General features: G+C 43.7%; 1 protein-coding gene across 2 annotated transcripts in view; it reads right to left on the bottom strand.

The window, feature by feature from the left end:
* The window catches only part of ZDHHC6 (zinc finger DHHC-type palmitoyltransferase 6), a 175,535-nt gene that overhangs the window by 135,862 nt on the left and 18,091 nt on the right, over positions 1-21,582 (bottom strand). The gene's annotated exons all lie outside the window — the stretch shown is intronic.

Raw genomic sequence — 21,582 nt, 5'->3', positions numbered from 1 at the left:
ATGTTTTTTTTAATAGGCTCCCAGGTGGGCCAGGTCCCGGGAGCATTACAAATTTTGTGTGTGTGGGGGGGATTCTTGGCCTCCCCACAGCCCCAGGGACCACACCCTCCCCGGGGATTACAATCTAATATATGCGGGGGGCACTTGCCGCCTCTCCCCGGGGACCACCACCTCCCCAGGGCTTCTATGGCCCCTTACACCCCAGGCACCACTACCTCCCCAGGCCTTCGATTTTGAAATATGCGGGGGCCCATGGCCCTCCACGGCCCAGGGACCCCCACCCCTCGGGGCAAAGAGAAAACAATAGAAAGGGGGGTCCGTTTCGGACCCCCATTAGTCCCGGGAACCACCACATCCCGGGGATTATCTTTACGTTGCCATGCACAGCTAATTGCTCTACATATTATATGATTGATGACATATTCCATGCCATCTTTCATATTGTCACTGCAACATTTCCATAAACTTATTGATGAGACAACTGTGCATGGCAAAGATGGGAGCTATATTTATCTTAGGGTGCATGTTTTAGTTACTTGAAAGAACTCTATAACTGCTGAATTTCTTTGGTTTTGTACGAGTAAATTCAGAACCTAACTATACCATCCCTGTAACCTTTGTTTTTTTCAGTGAACTTCTATGGTTTTTTTAAAACACACACACACACACACAGCGGTAACCTGTAGATAGTTAGTTAGTACCTAGTTTCCATTGAAAAATCGTTTTTTACTTCCCTATATCTTTGGAGCCAGTTGATGAATCTTCACGAAATGTTCCCAACAAATTCGACACTCACTGCAGCTGCTGTCTGGAAAGTTTTGGGGTGATCCGTCAAGCAGGGACTGAGAAAAAGGGGAGGTCCCAAAACACATTTCCCTATGTTAATTTGCATAGGGATTTTGAACACGACAACACAGTATAAAAACATACAAGAGGTCGGGATACAGGTATCCTAAACCCATAGGACACATTGAGGGGTTCCCTAGGGACCCCTCATGGGCAAGTATTTATTTTTTTATTTTTGGGTCGATCTGTGGATCCTCAGATCCTCTGCAGATCCTCCTCGAATCCACTTGGCCTCATGATATTTGAAGCTGAACACAGGCTCTTAGATAACTGCACACCTTAGAGCTCCAAAGTTCCTTGCTGCTGTCGCCATGGCTGCAACATTCCTTGCTAGTGTCCTCCTTCCAATAAAAGGTTTCTCTGCTAATTTTAGCTGGTCTAACAGAAACAGCTACCTTTTGCAGAATGAGCACCTCTGTGAAAGTAACGAGGAAAGCATTTATAATGATTCCCAAATTGTCGAACCCTCAAAGCACTTGCAGCATGTTTTTAAGTTGGTGGCTAGGTGCAGTAGGTTAAATGCATGCCTTTGAAACTGTAGGGGTCCAAGCCTGTCTATGACCGGGCAGGAATTTCAGATGATAATGGTATTGCAGTATCTGCATTACTCATGCAGCACCGCTCTGAAGTGGAAGACTGGTGGATCCTGACAAAGTGGCTGATTATCCAGACAGGATTCAGGTATGTTGACTCACTGGAAAAGGCAACCTAATCAGTACAAGTAGGGTGGGCTCAACTGTCCAACTGTTGGACAACCCAGAAATCATAGAATCCCTGGCCACATGGATTCATATGGCAGACCATGCAAGGTTATTTTCATGGGCGCCCCACACACCCTGCTGAGGACTGCCAGCAGAACATGGATAGGGCTAGCAAGAGAACAAAACTGAAAACAGCGTGTGGTTCTCCTGCAATGTACAAAAAAGTCCAAGCAACAATCAGTGAGAAAGGAATTATTTCTGCCCATAGGAGGATTGTGTCTGAATCAGAGGAAGGCAACACTGCTACTTGTAGACATATGACTGGCTTACACAAAGTGAAGCAAGCCATTACGGTCACTCTGGGGGTCTCTATAAAAAAAGACAGCTAATACTGAGCATATGCTGCATGCCTAGAGGTTCTACATAAGAACTTTGGAGATTACAACAAGAGAACAGCAATCTAGATTATCTGCTTTGGAAGATGGTGTCAATCGCAAGGAGAAGGCATTTGTCAGACCCTATTGAGAGGGGGGCCATAGGGCGAGCAGGGGCTCCTGGACTAAGCCCTGGGGCCATTTACATCTGTTGTCCTGAAATTCACATTACTATGGCTCTGCAAACTGGGCCAAGTACAACCCCTTCAGCACTTGACTCTCAGTGGTAGCGATGGCTAACAGTCACATGCTTCTCAGGGAGGCCAAGGGAGTGCCTCATACTCAGAACGAAACAATCACCCTGAAGCACAATGATTTATTGTCCAACCCAGTGCTTGTAATTTACAAAAGAAGGTACTTTAATAACTAAAAATGCAGGTATGAAAATCTGCTGAGCCACTGTACCCATGATTTAAGGTCCCCGTTCTCAATGTTTCCTCAATGGGGTGTACGGTATGGGACGGCAGGTTTCAGGCAAAGGTGCGGTGCTACCCCTTTCATTCAAAGTTTGTGCGCTCAGCTTTACAGTCTCTGTATATAAATCACACCAAAGCAAGTCCTACTCTACTGCCAGTCATAGTAAGCAGCACCTCCTGAGGAGGACATGCTGGCTGTGAAAGCATCAGCACTTCGGTCTCATCTGTGGAAGGAGCAGCTGAAGAGGCCATGACCCGGAGTCTGGCTGGCAGGCAGGCTCTTGTGTCGCTGGCAGCCTCTGAGCGTTTGCAAGCCCTCCTCTGGGCACAGGGTAATTTGGATACACTTCAGGATAGTGACACGGTGCAAGTCACTTGCAGGGTTACAGCAGTCCAGCCAGTTTAGAGTCACAGAGGTGCAGTCTGTCCCACGTGTACTGCAGTATAGTCACATGGTACTGGCCACTTGTAGCATTGCAGAGGCCACTTGTAGGTTTTAGTGTAGCACTTCGACTGTGCCACACTGCAACTGTTTAAAGCAAGAGAGTCAGCATGCTGATCATTCTCTCTCAAATATCTCTAGGCAGATGGACCCTCAGCTTTGGGGTCAGCTGCTTGATCGCCCTTGTATTAAGCATCTCCTGCACAGTTTGCACATTCCTTTCCTTTTCTTCGCAGACTGGTCAGACTCTAGGAACTTCAAGAGAGGAAGACAACTTCCTTGCGGGTCAGACTCCAGTTGATGTCCTCTCATGTCTGGAAATCTGGCACACACTAGCTGTGGTTCCTCAGCAATACTCTGGGTACTCCTTGGTGAGAATACTTGAAACTGGAACAGGAAGTGGGGCAGCACCTCCCACTTTTAAACAGGTTATATGGATTCTCTGCTCTCTTCATGTGTTCCTTCCAAGTTAATTTCCAGACACAGCTTCTGTGTAGACTAATGCTCCTTAAAGAAGGTAATCACTAGATTGGAGCACCCACAATAGAAGCACAAATAAGTTTGAACTTCTACACCTGGCTATCAACCGTCACTCAGCTCACTGATCAGGAAAAGAGAAATAAAGCTGGCCTTCCCTGAAGGACCCCTCAGACTCTAAACAGCAGAGACTGCAGTCCCGCCTTTCTCCCCCTATTGTGCCAAACTGAAGGCTAAACCAGCAGCTCCTTGAAGCACCACATCATAACTGAATTTCTAAAGAGACTCTCTGCCTCCTATTCTCCCACTTCAATGTGTAGGAATCCCACCTCCAGCTGAGGGAATGTCAGAGATACCCTTCCACTGTCTGGGAAAATAACTTCAACTCCATTTTATGCACACAAACAGGCCGGGAGCTTCCAAAATGGAAATCATAGGCCTCCATAACTCTGATTCAATCATACACGCAGAATGTATGCACCACACAAACATATTGTCGAACATGCAATGGGATGTTAGCACAAGGACCTGGTTTAGCGCACAACAGCAGAACAACAGCAGAACATTACACGAGTGGGCCAGTAGCCCCTCTCACTCCCGTCACACAGGTAAAATGTCTTGTTACAACTACTACTGCACAAAATATGGTATGCTGCCATCAGCACTCTATCTCCTTAACTCATCACAGAGATGATAGTTCACTGTCAAACAATTAAGAGCATGCTTTGTGCGCCCCTCCAGGTCCAGGAATTTATTCAGATTAATAGGTAGGCCTAGTCTATATTGTAGACACTAGATTAGTGCCAAAATCAAAACCCAGGATGTTTGATGCTTTTAGGTGGGCACGGAGGGCAAGGGAAACATGACTGTACACCACGTAGGGGACAGTGATGATCAACTCCCATCGGCCCAGGAGCTGCATGACTGCTTCCAAATGAGTGTGCGGCATATAGGAATTACATACTCTGTGGTTACCTCTCGGGGGCACAGCTGCATGTAGACAAACTGTTATGCTAAGTCACACAAATAGCAAAACTAATGTCCTCTTGTGATGAAGCTTTGGCTTGAACAAGCCAAGCTGACTGGAATCCAAGGAAAATGACAGCCCAATATATGATGATGTTAAATTAAGCTCAATCCTCTTGCACCTCCAACAGGTCTTCTGAAAGGAGAAGAAAAGGAGGAAGGCCCTGTGATCAGTTGATCGAGAGGATGCTGCATCAGGAAACCATGTGGTGGGAAGTGTATGAAGCGGAACAGAGAGCAATTTCTGTTCAGGGGTATGGCAAGGAGGTCTGTGCAAGGATACACTAATAGAGAAAGACCCATGTTTGGCATTTCGGGGTGGAGTTCCCCTTTGTAGTCCTCCAGATTGCAGAGCTGTTGTACAGTTAAAAGGCAGAACAAAAACTTTATAGTGCTGAGACCCTTCTATGAAGTGAAAGTAAGTCTTTGAAGAGGCTGATTTGAGCAAAGAAAGTAGGCATCCTGGAGACAGATGGACAGCATCCCATCGTACATATTTCAGGCTAGGAAGACCTGACTCAGGGACATCATTTTGACCCAGATGAACAAAGAGGTTCAAGAGTCTCAGGTCCAAAGTGGGCTTGACAACCCCGCCGGTCTTGAGGACCAAGAAGTAAAGGGAGCAGCATCCCTTCTCCAAAGGCACCACTCCTTTAGACTCTTTTGTCAAGTGAGTGTGAACTCCCACCTCTAAAACCTAGGATTATGCGGGCGAGTACTTCCTTGCAGAAGATGAGTGGGCTAGAGATAGAGATAGGAAGGGACTGCCCCTGAAGACATGCTGGAGCACCCAGCAATCCAACTGGACATAAAAAGAGATATCTTCCCCCTACAGGAAGTCAGTAGTGGAGGGCGGATGAATCAAAGTGGTTTTGAAGTGGCAGCCTCAGGAGTCAGCAGATGTTGGAGGCGACTGGAGCTGCTGCTGTTGATGTCTGTCAGGTCTTCCTCTCCTGGAAAGAATATATAGAACCGTTGTGGTGCTTGAGCCCTCAGGGAAGTTTGCTGCTGTTGGAAGGGTTTGTCCCTGGTAAAGCCCAGAAAGGGACAATACAGTAGGTAGAACTCATTGGCCAGGGTAGTGATGCCCAGCAACCATTGCTCAGCTATTTTTTAACCTTTCGAGAGAGGAGTCTGCTTTTTCAACAAACTACCTATTGGTATTCGAAGAATGTGCACTAAGGCAGCCAGGAATATCCTTAAAAGTATGTGGAACCCATTGAAGCGTGCATGCAGAAAGAGACCACCATAGTCATGCAATGGGCCATTCTTTTAGGTAAGTCATAGCCACATTTAAGAATTAGCTTGGAGGCATCCAGACTGCCACTCACCAAATGGTGATTTGGAAGCCTTATCACAGCCAGCACTGCCATTATCCACAAGTTGTGGATGTACTATCCAATGAGGCCCAAGGGGTGTAAGTGCGTAGGGTTTGACTGCTGAAAGAAAAACCTTTCATCCCATGGAGTCAACCTATTGTGGTCTAGAGGGGCAGTAGGGAAAGTACTTGGGCTTTAGCTTTGACAATAATGGCTGAGCCACCAAGCTCTCCAGAGGAACCAGCTGGCACATGCCTATCTATGACCTGCCTGAAATTGATGTCTTGAAGGCAGCCAGTAATGGTTACAGCAGAACCTTGTTAACTGACTAAAAGGAATATAGGGTTGACTAAGATGGCTGCAGGATTTCTGTTAGGAAGATGTACTAAGCTCTGAAGTGGATTGGGGGAACTCAAGCACTTCTGCTGTCTTGTGCACTACTGATGTGAATGAACAGACTTCCTCAGAAGGAAGGCTTGAAAGAAATAAGACATCACCTTCTGGGGATGTATCAAGACCACCAGCAGTTTGGAGTCTAGGTAGAACCCAACATCTATGTGATAAGGAGGATGTCAATCACTGAACCGTCTGCCTATGTGACCCTAAAATCCTGGTTAGGCTTGCAAAGTGTCTGAGTCTGAGCAAAAGTGATCTTCCATTCATGAAATTCTCTGGGCTTTAGTGAAAGGTTCAGCAAGAGGGTGGCATGAAGGAAGCTTTGACCTTGTGGTTAGCAAACCAAATAAATTCTGTAGTCTTCGGGTGCTAAGGAGGCTTTGAGGGTAGTGCTGGAACAAAGTCCGAATTGGCATTCTGAATAATCTAGCCAGTGCCTTCATAGGCATTGGCTTCCTTGGGATCGGTAGCAGAATTTTTGGAGGAGTAGAGCTGGGTGGCATCATAGGTTGGTGCCATCAGACTTGCTGAGCTCGCAGGATCAGGCCCAGCCTTGTGATAAGGGACAATCCTGAAAATGTCCATCATGATCTGTGGAAAGGACTTCACCTGGGAGCAGAACAATGACACTGGGAGATAAGTGCATCTGACGATTGTGGACTGCAGTGTTGAGTTAACCCTACAGCTCATCATACAGCTAGGACTCTACCCTCAATATTCCAACCCTTAAGGAAGCTAGGCCCAGACCACCTGCCTTTCCCCAGTCCTCAGCTGTGGTCTCAAAGGCTACTGGCAGGGCCCTCTTTGGCAAACTTGGTGGATTTTGTGTTTTCTGAGCCAGGCCAGAGCAAGCCCCAACAGCCCAACGACCTTAAGATCCAAGTAGAGGGCACAACAGAAGGTATGGAAGAGGTCTTTGAGAGATATGAGTAGCTGGATTGTTGACTTGTTGGTTCGTGAGCAGTAGGATGTGTTATTGGTGCACTGCAGAGGCAGCCGGGTGCACTTATACCATTGAGTTGACGGGACATTGCAGCCAAACTCCTTCCTGAACTGCCTTTACCTTTGCAGGCTCACGAGGATGGGAAGCCAACCTTTGTTTGTCAATCTGCTGTTGTGGCTGAGTTCTGCTAGGAAAAAAAGTGATGGTAGCCATACCTCAGTAAAGGCAGCTCTGGTACAGCATGGGGCAACAGCCACAGAGTTTGTTACATTTGGCTGGTCTATACAACCACTTCTAGAGCACTAGAAGCAAACCTTGAGACTGGGTGCAAAACAAGCTCTGAAGTAAAAACTGCAGAAAACTAAAATGAACTCCAATGAGTCTGAACAATTTGGATCTGTAGGTGGGGTAAGGGGCTCATTGTGTTGCTATATGTTGTGCTGTGGCATGCTGTCATGATCCACCTGTTTGACTTGACAGACTTTTCTTCTTCTCTGTATCTTTGAGTTCTTGTGAATTTGTGACTCACCTGGAAGTGACCTGAAAGGCTGAATGAGAGGGGGCACAGAGCAGCACCATATAAATAAAGCAAAAATAGAAAGCAAAGGCATGGGGAACGAGGCTATACCCAAGCTTCAACTAGGTTTTATATTAGCCTCAAACGTATTGAAAAGGCACAGAGACACAATAGAGTACATAGCACATACTGCCTGTAAAATATCTCACACAGGTTTGCACGTCTAAGGATAGCCTAAATATACTGGTTCTTGGCACATCTGAACTCTCCTCAAAAGTCGAAGAACTGTTTGAAGCTCCGTCCTCACACCTTGATCCCGTGAAGGTCATTGAAGATCCATAATAATTTGCTTAACACTCTGTGATGCTATTAATTGTGTTTGACCAATGACTTTGTGTTTCACCACTGCGCATTAGTTGCTCAATGTTCACCAGTAGCACATTATTCAGGTTAGCTGCCTATTGGCTTTAACAGGGCATTAGACATTACATTTGGTATTTAGGTTAGCTGCCTATTGGCTTTGACATGGCATTAGACATTGCATTCTGTATTCAGTTTAGCTGCCTATTGGCTTTAACATGGCATTAGACATTACATTTGGTATTTAGGTTAGCTGCCTATTGGCTTTAACATGGAGTTAGACATTGCAGTTGAGACATTGCAGATGAGCTGTGTTTTTCCAAGCTGTGTTTTTCCACATGATAGACCAAGCTGTGTTTTTTCACACCAGACCCTAGCTGATAAGAGCGCGTAGATTTTGTGTTTACCTCTCAATCCAGTCTGAGAACAAGTGAGGTTGGAGAATTGGCCACTCTCCAAGTTTCTTCGGTTCTCACACTGAGTTTGCTTTTAAGGATGGATCTGGACAGCAGCAAAGTTAGATAGAAACTATCTTGACTTCAGACAGGAACGGATGTCAGTTGCCTGTCCCCGTTTGGGTGGAAAATCTCTTTCTCGCAGTTGAACCGGAGTCATCAACTTGAAGCCCCAGAAAGATGAAGCAGAGATAGGCCCTATGGTGATGCAATTTTGACTTTTATGCTTTGCTTTGAAGTTATACTATAATCACATGCATTTGCTGTGTACATTGCAACTGAGAAGTACTTTGATATATTTTGTTTTCATTGCTGCGACTACTTTTGAACGTGTGCTTCCAACCTACTAATTTCGTCTCTCAGGAACCTCGTGGTGAAGTAATAATAACAATAAATGTCTTCTTTAAACTAAGAAGTGCATTCCAGAGAGGTTTTATAAGCTCGGTCATAAGATAAGAGAAGGAAAGTAAAACACACTCTACCCTAGTTTGTTGGTGTGATGAGTGCAATCAAGTGATTGAAGAGAGGTGGTTGCAAAACAGCAGAACAGGTAATATACAATGCTTCTTGTGGAGTAAATGGTTAAAAATCAAAAGTTGTAATGTAACTCCAAGTTGTTTACTAATTTCTAAACAGCTGAATGCACCAGTGCTACTACTGATGCAAAGACGAATGCCTATAATGGTATGGAAGAGATCAAGATAAGGATTGATAAATTGAATGATAAGGCGATCTTGATCCAGGAGGCTATTTATTTCCCCTCGCCTGACCTATTAAAGGGCACAATGGGTGCCAAACATTTAGATCAGTGCATTGGAATCAACATGGGAGGTCTCAACTAAGAAAATAATAGTGCACTGCCTCTCATGTCTCCTCTCACACAGGCCATATTCAATTAGGTCACGTATCCTTAAGTTGTAACTCTAGTAAATTCCTTTCTGCCAAATGAATATACCCTTCTGGATGTGCCCAAGCCCCTTCCTAATACCATGACTAAAGCATAACAATGTAATAAGTCTAAAACAATTAGACGTTTATTCAAAACTAGCAAAACTGATGATTTTTCAGATGATAATGGCTCAATAAATAAAGAGTTAAATCAACCCCTAACCAAGGCACTTGACTTTCCAATAGGTGGTGCGCAAATTTATAATCTGCCTAAATGAATGGATCAAGACACTAAAAACTCTCAATTATTTCAAGCTGTTTAGAGGATACTGATCTCTGTCCTGCCTCTCCTAGAGAACTCAGTGATGGCCACACATCATATCTATGATTTGTTGTTACTAATCTTAGAAGTTTTAATTAAGAAAGCGCCTAAGATCAATGCCTCAAAGAAGGTTGATTTTTTCAAGCAACAACCAATCTATATATTAGGGGTAGCCATAGGTCCAGCTTCAAATGCTGCTATGGATGTTAATGGTAGCAATAACAATTGATAAATAAAGTTACTAACAGATGACCCAATATATTGCATGAGAATATTATTCAAGAACCCAAACTAGATAATGAAGTTCCCCACTTAATCTATCCTATGTATTTACTTGGGGAATACAGTGCCACCAGCAATGATACACAAATGGATTCAGTCCTAATGGAAAGAACCAAGAGCAAGCCTAAAAGAATGGAACAATGCTGAAAGATCTATAAAAAAGCTAAAATAGTAGTATTCGTTATTTGGCAACTAGAGAGGCGATAAAAAAGATTTGTTTGGTACACATAGATAAACTTGTACAGCTGGAAATGCCGAAAAGTGCTCCTAAGGAATCTGGAACAAGGGAAGCATGATTTTCTGAACTAATATACTGAAATATTTTCTCCCAATATTCTACTAAGTCTGGACACCTAAAACACAGATGTAGCCAATCACCCTGGTTACACCTGCAACATGGGCATTGACCAGAGGCTGATGAAAATGCTTTCTTTATTCGGGCTGGAGTATAATAAAGCATCCACTTTGAGAAAAATGACATTTTTTTTAGGTTTGCACCCCTTATCGCTTTATGGGAAAGAATATTAGAACACCTCCACAGCTGTGGATCCATCTTGCACCCTGTTGCAGTTTCGACCTTAGTCAGAGAGCGGGGGATAAATCTTGCAGAAGACTGCTTGCACAAGATCCGATACAATTGCCCATACCTGTCTGGCTTATCTCAAAAATGGCCTGGGCAATTGCAGAAGCTAGCAGGTCTATCGTTGTCTTGACTGTCTGCATAAAATGGTGGATTTGGAGATAAGAAAAAATAAGACAATCCGGAATAGGCACTCCACCCTCTCTGAGCTGGACCCATGTTTTGCTTTGTTCCACTAATAAATAAAAAATTGGAAAACTTGGAAAACCCCAAATATTCCCACTCTCTAATATGGGTAGGGCTAAACTTTAGACCCAACATCTCCAAATTGCAGAGCAAAATCGAAGGGTGAAAGCTAGGGACTTGATGTTTCTCACGAAATTCCATAGCTCTATGTCAAATTGCATTAGAAATGTTGTACCTGGTATGTTTTGGAAGTCTCAGAATTTTAAGGAAGTGTGGGAGCTGAATGCTGCTTTCCACTAGCATTTGCTTCAGATAATGATTATAGTCTTGCTTATAGGATAAAGCAGCCCTTATAGCCCAGTCTATAAAAGTGGCCTCATAATACTTCTTGAAATGGGGTAAAGCTAAACTTCCTTCATCTACTGCTAAAGGGAGTGTGTCAAGCTTCCACAAGGTTTTTTATTTTCCCAGATAAACTGACGGAGCAATATATTTATTTTCTTGAAAAGTTTCTGGGGGACTTTGATGATTACGTTGGAAAAGATATACAGGAAAAGAGGGAGGATCATCATTTTAGAGTTTGCCATTTATGCAGAAGATCTTGGGCTTTATTGAGGGTGGACAAGTAGTTAAGCTGATAAAGATGAGAAAAGTTGTGGGATACATAAATACCCAAATATCTAATAGGACGTGCAACCCAAAAATAACCCCACATGGCGGATAGAAGGACTGATTCAGTGTTATTCAACAAAAGAGCCTCTGACTTTGTGTGGCTGACCCTGTACCCACCCAATTAAGTGAAAACCTTTATCTTCTCGAAAGCCCTTTCTATATTCTGTACCTCAGCTAAAAGATAAAGAATCATATCATCGGCAAACAATTTCAATTTTGGTGCTCGAGGTAGTCGTGCTTGGATTGAAATATCTTGACGAAGAGCGGCTGCTAAAGGTTCAATAAAAAGCACATACAGTACCGGTGAAAGAGCACATCCTTTGTGAGTACACCGACGGATTAGCAAAGTTCTGGCTATGCATGAATTGACTAAAATCTTGGCTTTAGCCTTAGAGAACAAATCGCAGATTACCCGCATCATTTTTGTGGGAAAGTTGAACCTATACAAAATCAAGAACAGCACCTCCCACTGCACTAGATCAAACACTTTCTCTGCTTCAAACATGATTGCAGCACGAATGTTGTTCTTGGAGAATTAGTTAATAGACTGTAGCAAAAAGTTAGTATCAGTTGATATAACTCTCCCTGGAAAAAACTCACGCTGATCACCACGGATCACCCCTTGAGCCGCAGGGGTGATTCTGGCAGCTAAAATCTTTGTCAAGAGCTTATAGTCATAATTGAATAGGCTAATCGGACAACAAGAATTCGGGTTTCTCGGGCGGCTTGCCCTTTTTTATAAAGCTGACAATAACAGCCCTTGTAAAAGAACCTGGTATCTCAGCCCCATTGAATGTGTCATTGAAGAGAATAACCAAGAATTGTGCTATTTGTTCTATAAGTAATTTATACACTTCAGCAGGCAAGCCATCCTCACCACAGTCCTTCCCATTAGGTGAAGTGACAATCGCCTCTTTCACCTCTAACAACTTAGTTGGCACTATAAGTGAGGCCTGTGATTCCTCTTCTAGAGTAGGCAGACTAATCGATCTTAAGTATTGATTTACCTGTCCGACATTAGTCACGAGTGTAGAAGTGAACAGTTTTGAATAATGGGACAGGACCACCTCCTCAATACCCTTAGATTAGTTCACTACAATCCCTAGGGCCTTGTCAAAAAGTGACTTAATAAAAGCATTGTTAGACCGTTTCCTTATGGACCAGGCCAGCAGCCTACTCACATGCTCATTCTCTTCATATTGTCACTGGAAGCATGTATTCTGATTAACTATTTCTCTGGACAAATAATACTCCCTTAATTTATCCGGTGCTTCCTTCAATCTGTGGGTGGCTTCTGAATCACAAGTAGTCTGATAAATCTCTGCTGCTTGATAAAGTTCCTGCTGCTGATTGGAAGTTTTCTCCCTAGTTTTCTTACATGGGCTATGTAGGAAATTACTTCCCCCCTTATGAAAGCCTTACAGGCTTCTCAAACATCAAATGTGGAGGCTGACCCTTTGTTCTAGAAGAACGCAGTGACTGACGCCTTGAGGATCGCTATCCAACCTTCATCTGTCAAGAGAGACTGGTCAAAGCTCCATCGCCGTCAATCAACCCGACCCCCAGGCATGTATTGATTGATCAATGAACCAAATGATCTGAAAAGGGATTGGGAAGAATACGCAAACCACCCCTGGCCCACTGAAACAAGATTAAGACATAATCTATCCTGGATGCCGTGATGTATCTTTTAGAAAAACAAGTAAATTCTAACACCTGGGGATGACCTGCCCTTCAGGCATCGAATAAAGCCAAGTTTCAAATACATTTTGCCAAAAAGCAGGATACTCTAGGTTTGTTCTGTGACTTGTTCTTACGTGAAGTATCGAGTCTGAGGTCTGGTATAATATTAAACTCCCACCCTATGACGAGCAAGCCAGGAAGTGTAATCAAAACATCATAAAGACCCTGATAGGAACATATTTCATTGTCAATGGGACCATAAAAACCTGCAAAGTGCATGTGCTGATTTAGAATTTTTGTGCTAATTATAAGACATCTTGCATGTGGGTCTCTAAACACCTGATAGACTTCCCCAGGGAATTTGCATGTTACTAGGGCGGCTAACCATCGCACATTGGCATTGGCTGATGCAAAAAAAGACTGAGAGATGAAATTGGGTAAATTTTGAATTTTAGCCTGCAGTTTTAAATGTGTCTCCTGCAGGAGAATTATCTGAAATTTGTGATGACCTTAACCAGTTAAGTATCGCACAAAGTTTCACCTGGTTACTAACCCCATTTACATTGCATAAGTTCCTTTCTGCCATCTACCTAGCTAATTATATTTGTAGCATGCACGCAGACAGTAGTGGCTTCTCTATTCTTACCGTATATTGTCCACATCGTCTTCCCCATCTACTCTGAAATTAACATAAAATATCCAAGAACCATCTTTCAACATATCATCTTCCATTTTCCCCCACCGTAGCACACCAAACCCAACTGCCCAACATGCTCCCCCCTTTCTCCCCTTGAATCCCCACCCATCCTAAGCTCTAGCCTACCCAAGGGAACTCCCTCCTTTGAGACCCTGAAGCCCCTTCCCGCCCCTGGCAACCCTACAAAGGTTTGGCACTCATGGGTCGCATCAAAAGAATAACAGAAAATGGTCCAGGGTAACCTAATTAATCAAATTCAAGTACAGGAACAGATTAATAATATTAATCATGGCAGAACATCTTACATTTACCTGCCCAATATTCAAACTGACCCTAGCATGACGGTCCTAGAAGTCCCTGACAAAAAGATCAAGGATCTCTTATTGACTGCAAAAAGTATTTAGCACAGCCACCCAATTGAAAAATATAAGCCTGTCCCTTGAAGAGCATTTTAAGTTTAGGCTGTTGAATTAACCCAGCAGGCGCTCATTGTCTCTTAAAGCATTCAATCATTCCTATAAAATCTCACCTGCGCCGAGCAGCCTGAAAAGACATGTCTGAAAAAACTTGAAACAAGAAATGATTAGCTGATCTATAACTTTTTGTCCTAATAGCATGAGACAAAACTTCTTCTTTGATCCTAACATAGCCACAGTTTACTAGAATTGTGCATGGGAATTTCATATTAAGAGATCTTGTTGTGGGAACCCGATGGGCCCACATGATCATTAAGTCAAAATCTCTTGGAGACTTGTCCTGTAGAATATGCTTAAAAACAAGATTACAGAGATCATTTTATTAACAGAAGTCCTGACCTCATAGTCCTTGGGTATACCCACAAATCTCAGGTTGAGCGTCGTGACCTATTTTCTGCTTCATCCAGCTTGATCTGGTGTTCCTCCAGTTATGCCTGCATCTTAAGAATTTAGTTTCCTTGCTTTCTGCTGGAGTCTTCCAGATCGGAATCTCATTGCTCCATCTTCGACATACGCAAAAAAAGTTGGAGAATACTACTATTAATTTGACCCAGCAGCTTGTTAGTTTCTTTACCGGCTTCCTCCTGAGATATTTTCATATCACATAGTTCTTTTTAAATCTCAGTGAGCATTACTTCCAGTGACGAGGACTGAAGAGGCAGACTTGATATGACCAATCTTTGTGGTGAAGGCTGGAAAGTTGAAAATTGAGTGGTGGATAAAACTTCCATGGGTGAAGAGGACCCCAGCTGAGTGCAGTTGTCAATACCCACAGCGTTGCGTATAGCCTGAAAAGATGCCTGACTAGCGCCCTCCCAAACAGTTGTAGAAATTGCACCGGGGTTAACAAAGTGACCCTGCTGCCCCTGCTGTCCCGAGATGAACTCCTGAGACTGGAGCCCAATTTTGGAGGAAGCCCTCTTACTTCCCGCAGTCTTTCAATTAGCAACGGTAAACAAAGTATATGTTGGTTTGCATTCAGAACTTTCAATTGGTTTAAGGCTATTACTAGTTTGTTCTTGTACCTGGCCCTCAGGAATGGGCTTCTTCTGTTGTGTCCTGGGAGAAGATTGGTACCTATGTTGTTGACGACTGTACACAGCCTCTAATGACAGCAGTTCAGTAGAGTTTTAGGGTTTTAGACTACCCAAAGAAGCTTCAGTAGGCGTCTTCTGCTCTAATGATATCCCACATTGTAGAGCCGCTGTGGGGTCATCAGAATGGGCCTCCTTATTAGAGAGCATGGTAAGTTATTTGGTTATCAGGGAGAACAATATGTGATTTTTATGAGACTAGGGAGTTTTAGCCACTAGTCGAGATTTTGTCAATCCATTGTGTGCAAGACGCTTCATCCTCTTCTAGGGGCTATTAGCCCGTTGTGATGACAAAGAACTGTGGGGACACCAGAGACTCACGTAGGAGCAGCAAGCCGCATCTGTACTACACAGATCTCTTCCACTGCTTCCTTCGGTACTCTCCACCAGCAGGGCAGCCAAATGCCGCCGTACTGGCTGCTTCAACCCTTTATGGGCTTTAGGGTGCGCTGTTACTAATATTGATTACTGTCATAACCCCTAGAGAGGGGAATCACAAGAAGAGTCTCGCCTCCTGCTATCCTTTCAGCGTGCTGGTTACGTCCTCATGAAACTGGAGACGCTAGAGCAATTCTGCGTGCTTCTTGAAAACCAGCCAGGAGGAGTCTGAAGATAATCCTTTCTGCCCCGTACACTTCTTCAGAGGTCTAAAGTCTCTTTTCGGATATATAACAGGTAGAGCTTGGAGCCCTATTCTTTTAGAAGTGAGAGTACCCAAAATGCCTGGTTGCTAGCCCCCCGTGCCATCAATCGGCTTGCCTCCATAACTAAGCAAATATGGAGCATAGAGCTGCGCACACCACACTGCACTGTCTCTTCTGCATGTCTGCAACGGCTACCTCTACGCCTTAACCCCGGCTACCTCGTTGAACCTTTGTGCCGCACCATCCACTGCATAAGAAGAAAGCGAGACATCCTTCTGCTTCAAGCTACTGAATCCAATGCCTCTGCGGGGGGAGGGGGAGACAGTGAAACTTTCCGGTGCCTTGGGCCGCTGTAGAGAAAATAGGTATATTTGACCATTGACTTTGTGTTTCACCACTGTGCATATTAGTTGTTCAACGTTCACCAGTTGCAGATTACATTTTGTATTCAGTTTAGCTGCCTATTGGCTTTATCGTGGCGTTAGACATTACATTTTGTATTCAGTCTAGATTTCATTTTGCGGTCAGCTTAGCTTTGCCTCCACGTTAAAGTATTTTTTTCTGTGCAAACATGTTATGCAATGTCTTTTTCTACTTCTACGTGTTTTTCTTCTCACTGAAGAGCCAGGGCTGGTACACGACATGTATGAGGTGAGCAGTTAGTACGAAAAACCATAACAAACTAGTGTTTATCATAGGCAAGAGAACAGTTTGACCTTGAAAGGCGTGTCTCGGAACGATGGTCAGCTATCGACACATTCCTGTGAAGGTTTACCTAAATAAACCAGCATTTTTTAATAATTCCCATCTGAGAGGGAAGGGCCTTTCAGAAGGCTTTTTTCCATGATTATTTAAACTATAAAAGGTGTCCCTGGGCAGCAGCGAGGGGAATTTCCAAGACTTCGGTCAGGATTGAACGTCAAATGGCTGACACAGACACTTGTCCCGTGAGGGTGGATATCTCTTTCTCGCAGTTGAACAGGGGTCATCAACTTGCTGGCATGAGAAAGATGAAGAGCATTGGCAGGCCCTACAGTGATGAATTTTGACTTTATTCTTTGCTTTGCAATTATGCTATAATATAATCACATATATTTGCTGTGTACATTGCAGTTGAGAATCACTTTGATATATTTTCCTTTCATTGCTGTGACTATTTTTAAACGTGTGCCTCTGGCCTACTAATCTCCTTTCTCAGGAACCGTGTGGTGAAGTAATAGTAAATGTCTTCTTTAAACTAAGAAGTGCATTCCAGAGATTTTTGTCAGCTCAGTCATTAGTGAAAGTAACACATTTTGACGTAGTCGTCAGTCTGAGAGTGAAATTAGAGATTGGAAGTGCACAATTTAAAAGTGTATATTTTTTGTTTTTTTTTGTTTAGAGAATTAAAGGAAGCACCGCAAACCATGTTTGAAAATACATGTGAAGTTAAACTGCCTTATGGTGTTGTGACAAACATGTTTTCTTGTTTATCAGGACTTTCTAAGTTTTGGGATGAGTGCTTGGATAAAACAAAAGTGTTTTCACATTTAGAAAAGGTGCTTTTTGAAAGGAATGATGTCTCTTTTGTTCTTGACAGAAGGGTTTGAATACTTTTGTCTGCTTACATAAAAATACATGAGAGTTGTAAACAGTTAGAACATGAAAATAAGAATTTACGTGAGCAAATTAGCCAGAACAAACTATTGCAAGATAAAACTGAAATTTACAAAGCTGTTACAGGAGAATCTGACTTTTCACAGTCCAGTAATGAGGAGGTTAAAAAAAGGTGGGGGCCAGTGTGAGCCTCATGAGAAGAGCATAGATCTTCGTGCGCAGAGCAGCCCACAGTTTTTGGCAGAAGTTGAAGTGCATTCTTTAAAAGATTACACTGAGCGAGAAGTGGGCGATGTTACCGGTATATTCAGACCACTTTTGCACAGTACGATGTGTATAATTAATTCAGACAAAACAGAGGTACTGTCACAAAATGTGCAGTTTCTGGGAATTCAGTGGAATCCAGAACATAGAGAGATGTTGTTACAAGTAAAAGAAAAGATTTTGGAGTTTGCTACTATTTGCACTAAGCAAGAGACACCGAGTTTCATAAGATTGTTTGATTTTTGGAAACAATATAGCCCTCATCAGAGCAAAATCTTAACACTTTGGTACAAAGTAACTAGAAAAAAACATGAGTTTGAATGGAGTGAGAAGCAGCTGTGTGCTTTTGATTTGGCAAATGAAATAATTCAACAGACTTCAGATTGCAGTGCAAGAGGGAAACATTGATATACATGTAACTGTTCAAGGACAATATGCAAACTTGAGTATGTGGCAGAAACGGGGAGGACAAGGGCGCCCCTGGGGCTTTGGATTAGAAAACTATCTGACTTTGAGGAGCGCTATACTCCGAAAAACAGCTTTTGACTTGTTATTGGGCTCTAGTGAATACTGAGCAAATCACACAAAATTATAATGTAAACCTGAAATATCAATCATGCAGTGGGTGATGAGTTCACCTAAATCTAACCGTATAGAACATGTACAAGATACTAGTATCATAGTTTGGATCTGGTACATACAAGACAGGGCTCGAGTAGGACCGACAGGCACCGCAGCCCTACATGAACAGGTGTCACAAGCCCCTGTACAGGATGAGGAGAGGGTGCAGGGCGTACCACAGATAAAAGAGTCACTAGTGAAATGGAGTGCACCATTTGAATTCTTGTCCCCTGAGGATAGAAAGCATGTTTGTTTCACTAATGATTCATTGAAATACCTGGGTACAAAAAGACATTGGAAAGCAGTGTAATACAATCCAGTTACTGAAAAGTTGTTGTCTACCACAGGAGAAGGAAAAAGTAGCCAATATAAAGAGTTGTACAATGTGTGTCAGACTTTAAAGCAAAAGCTGCCTGAGACGTGTAATTTTTACACTGATTCTTGGTTCACTGCCAATGGATTAGCTGTTTGGCTTTCCACATGGCTTGCACATAACTGGTTCATTCATTCAGCATACCAACCCGGCAGCTCCGCTCCTCCGACCTCGCCTATGCTACAGTCCCCTGCATCCAACGCACCACCTCCGGCGGCAGATCCTTCTCCCACCTCGCTGCCAAAACCTGGAACTCCCTCCCCACCAACCTACGCAAGACCCCGGACCTCCTAACCTTCAGAAAGCATGGTTTTCAAGCAGTAACCGCCCCGCCCCTCCCAGCGCCTTGAGACCCTACCGAGTGAGTAGTGCTCTTAAGAAATTATTTGATTGATTGACTGATTGATTCAAAGGAGGTGAGGAGCAAAGAGTTGTGGCAGGAAATTTGGGAAATGTTAAAACAGAGTAAAGTCATTGATGCTCATTGTCCCATTGACTCATTTAGAACGCTGGTTCAATTCCCTTGCAGATGTTAAAGACAAAAGTTCAAAGGCAGAAGTGTCAACCCAGAATTCTGACTTGGTGGGGATGGTTAAGTGGGCGCACCAGAAATGTGGACACCTGGGAGAAAAAGACACTTACAGGTGGGCAGAGATCAGAGAGGTGCCATTCCCCTAGATTTGATGAAAACTGATTTTGCAATGTCCTATTTGTCAGCACACACAACAGAGATCTGTCGCACAAACAGTCAAAGATCAATTGGGGAGAGGAAAGTTACCAGGACAGATATGGCAAATTAATTACATTGGACCACTACTGATTAGTTGTGGGTGTCAATACGCCTGTACCGTAGTGGAAACTTATTCTGAATACTTGATTGTTGTCCCTTGCAAACGTGCTACTCAGCACAATACTATCAGAATTATTGACTTGTTAATGTTATACTATGGAGTACCACTCCAGATCCAGAGCGACAATAGGTCACACATCAAAGGCAGTTTGGTACAGGATTACTGCTCTCAGGACAATATTGAGTGGATATATCATATTCCTTATTATCCACAGGCCTGATTGAGAGAATTAATGGTTTACTGAAAGCTCAATTGCGAAAATTATCTGATGGAACTTTGAAAAACTGGAGAGGACATTTAAATGAAGCCCTCCAGATTCTGAACAATAGACCAGTACAAATACAACCACATGTGGCCACCAATACCATCACATACTGGGAAACCAAACCTGGAGCGTTAGCTCCTCACAGAGCTATACCTGAATCTGCAGGTCTTCACTTACATGCTTCACAACTTTACAGACTGAAACCCGTAGACATAGCGTTGTGAGAAACAAGTGTTGGAATACAGATTCCTCCAGAGCATTTTGGATTGATTGCTCCCAGATCTGTGTTGGCCCTTAAAGGTATTCAGGTTTTAAGGGGAGTGATTGATGCAGATTTCCAAGGAGAAATCCGAGTTATTCTGATAAATAGTGGAGAAGTAGATTTATTCATACAGATTGGAGACAGAATTGCCCAACTTGTCATACGTGCAGTGTATGGAGGTTTGGTAGGGAAGGAGTCTGGCCCAGCCCTTCTGACAGTGCTAGGAAAGGGAAGCTGTGGTGCAGTAGATAAAAACCTCAGTGCTAAGGTGTGGGTTGAATCCCCAAATGGCCCTCCAGAACCTGCAGAAATTATAGCAAAGTACCCCAATAACGTCCTGCTGATTGTAAAACAAGGAAAGGGAAAAGGAGAGCACATTTCAGATGACAAATGCAATTTGCAAGAAAAGTCATACTTGTTTCTTTTGCAGATCCCACTACCACTCACCACTGACCATGAGTTTGCTGTGTGGTCTCCCTTTGGGCATTTGCGTGTGGGGTCGGGGGAGGGACCGCACCCCCAACCTGAACCTGATTGATAATATTTGTGCAACACTCCTGCTGCTTTTAAAGTACAAAACCTATGGATCCATTTTGCGCAACTTGCGTCGCCGGTTCAAGGTCTACATGGGATCAATATAGAGTACCATGGGTGTTCTGTCAACTTGTTTGATTACATTCTTCCACTGGAACTAACTCATGGTTTATTATTACCTGATGACTGCTACCAGCATAATTGCCAGTTAGCTGGCTGTTTTTTGTGTGGAAACCTGACTTTCACTTACATTCCAGCAAACCCTTCAGGTGGACCGTGTACCTTTTCATGATTAGAACTCATGATGTTTCCATCTAATTCTACACCAACTTGCTATTTTAGCGACACTATTCAATCAGTTATTATCCCAATTAGAATATATATAAGCTTCAGTCTTTTCATTGTAGGTGTGTCTGATTTGAAAGGTTATAAGATCAATACTGTAGACGGGTCTCCTCGACCACGCCTACCGACTCCTCGGACTGGCGCCTTTCACCCGCCTCAACCGAAGGACTCACGCGTTCCCATGGAAACATGGGAACGCCTACAGACGCGCGCTACGCGGATTTCCGGGTCCCGTCACAAAAAGGGACAACGGACTCAGGAGCGGGGAGGAAGGAGTTCCCTCGGAGAACGCCACCGGGAGAGGAGGAGAAGGAGACGCCGCGACAGGAGAAGACCGAAGCAGACAACGCTCAGGAAAACCCGGGAGGACGCGCAGAAGGAGAGAGCCGAGACCAGGAGACGAGCACTTTCCACCACGACCCTGGAGGGTCGTGGCTTAACAAGGTACGGTCCTTGTTCCAAGGACAGCGAAATCCCCGTTTGTTTTATCGAGCACAAGGGAGAGGAGGAGGAGGAGCAGAGGGGAGGGACGGAGGGGGGGGGGGCATGTGTGAAGGGAGTCACCGAGAAAAGGATATATATAAGTGAATCACGACTTGGGCCAGCACTGAGAGA

This window comes from Pleurodeles waltl, chromosome 6 (assembly GCF_031143425.1).
Source record: "Pleurodeles waltl isolate 20211129_DDA chromosome 6, aPleWal1.hap1.20221129, whole genome shotgun sequence".
Taxonomy (NCBI): domain Eukaryota; kingdom Metazoa; phylum Chordata; class Amphibia; order Caudata; family Salamandridae; genus Pleurodeles; species Pleurodeles waltl.
The sequence above is the reverse complement of the archived record's forward strand: the minus strand, read 5'-3'. Positions and strand labels throughout refer to the sequence as shown.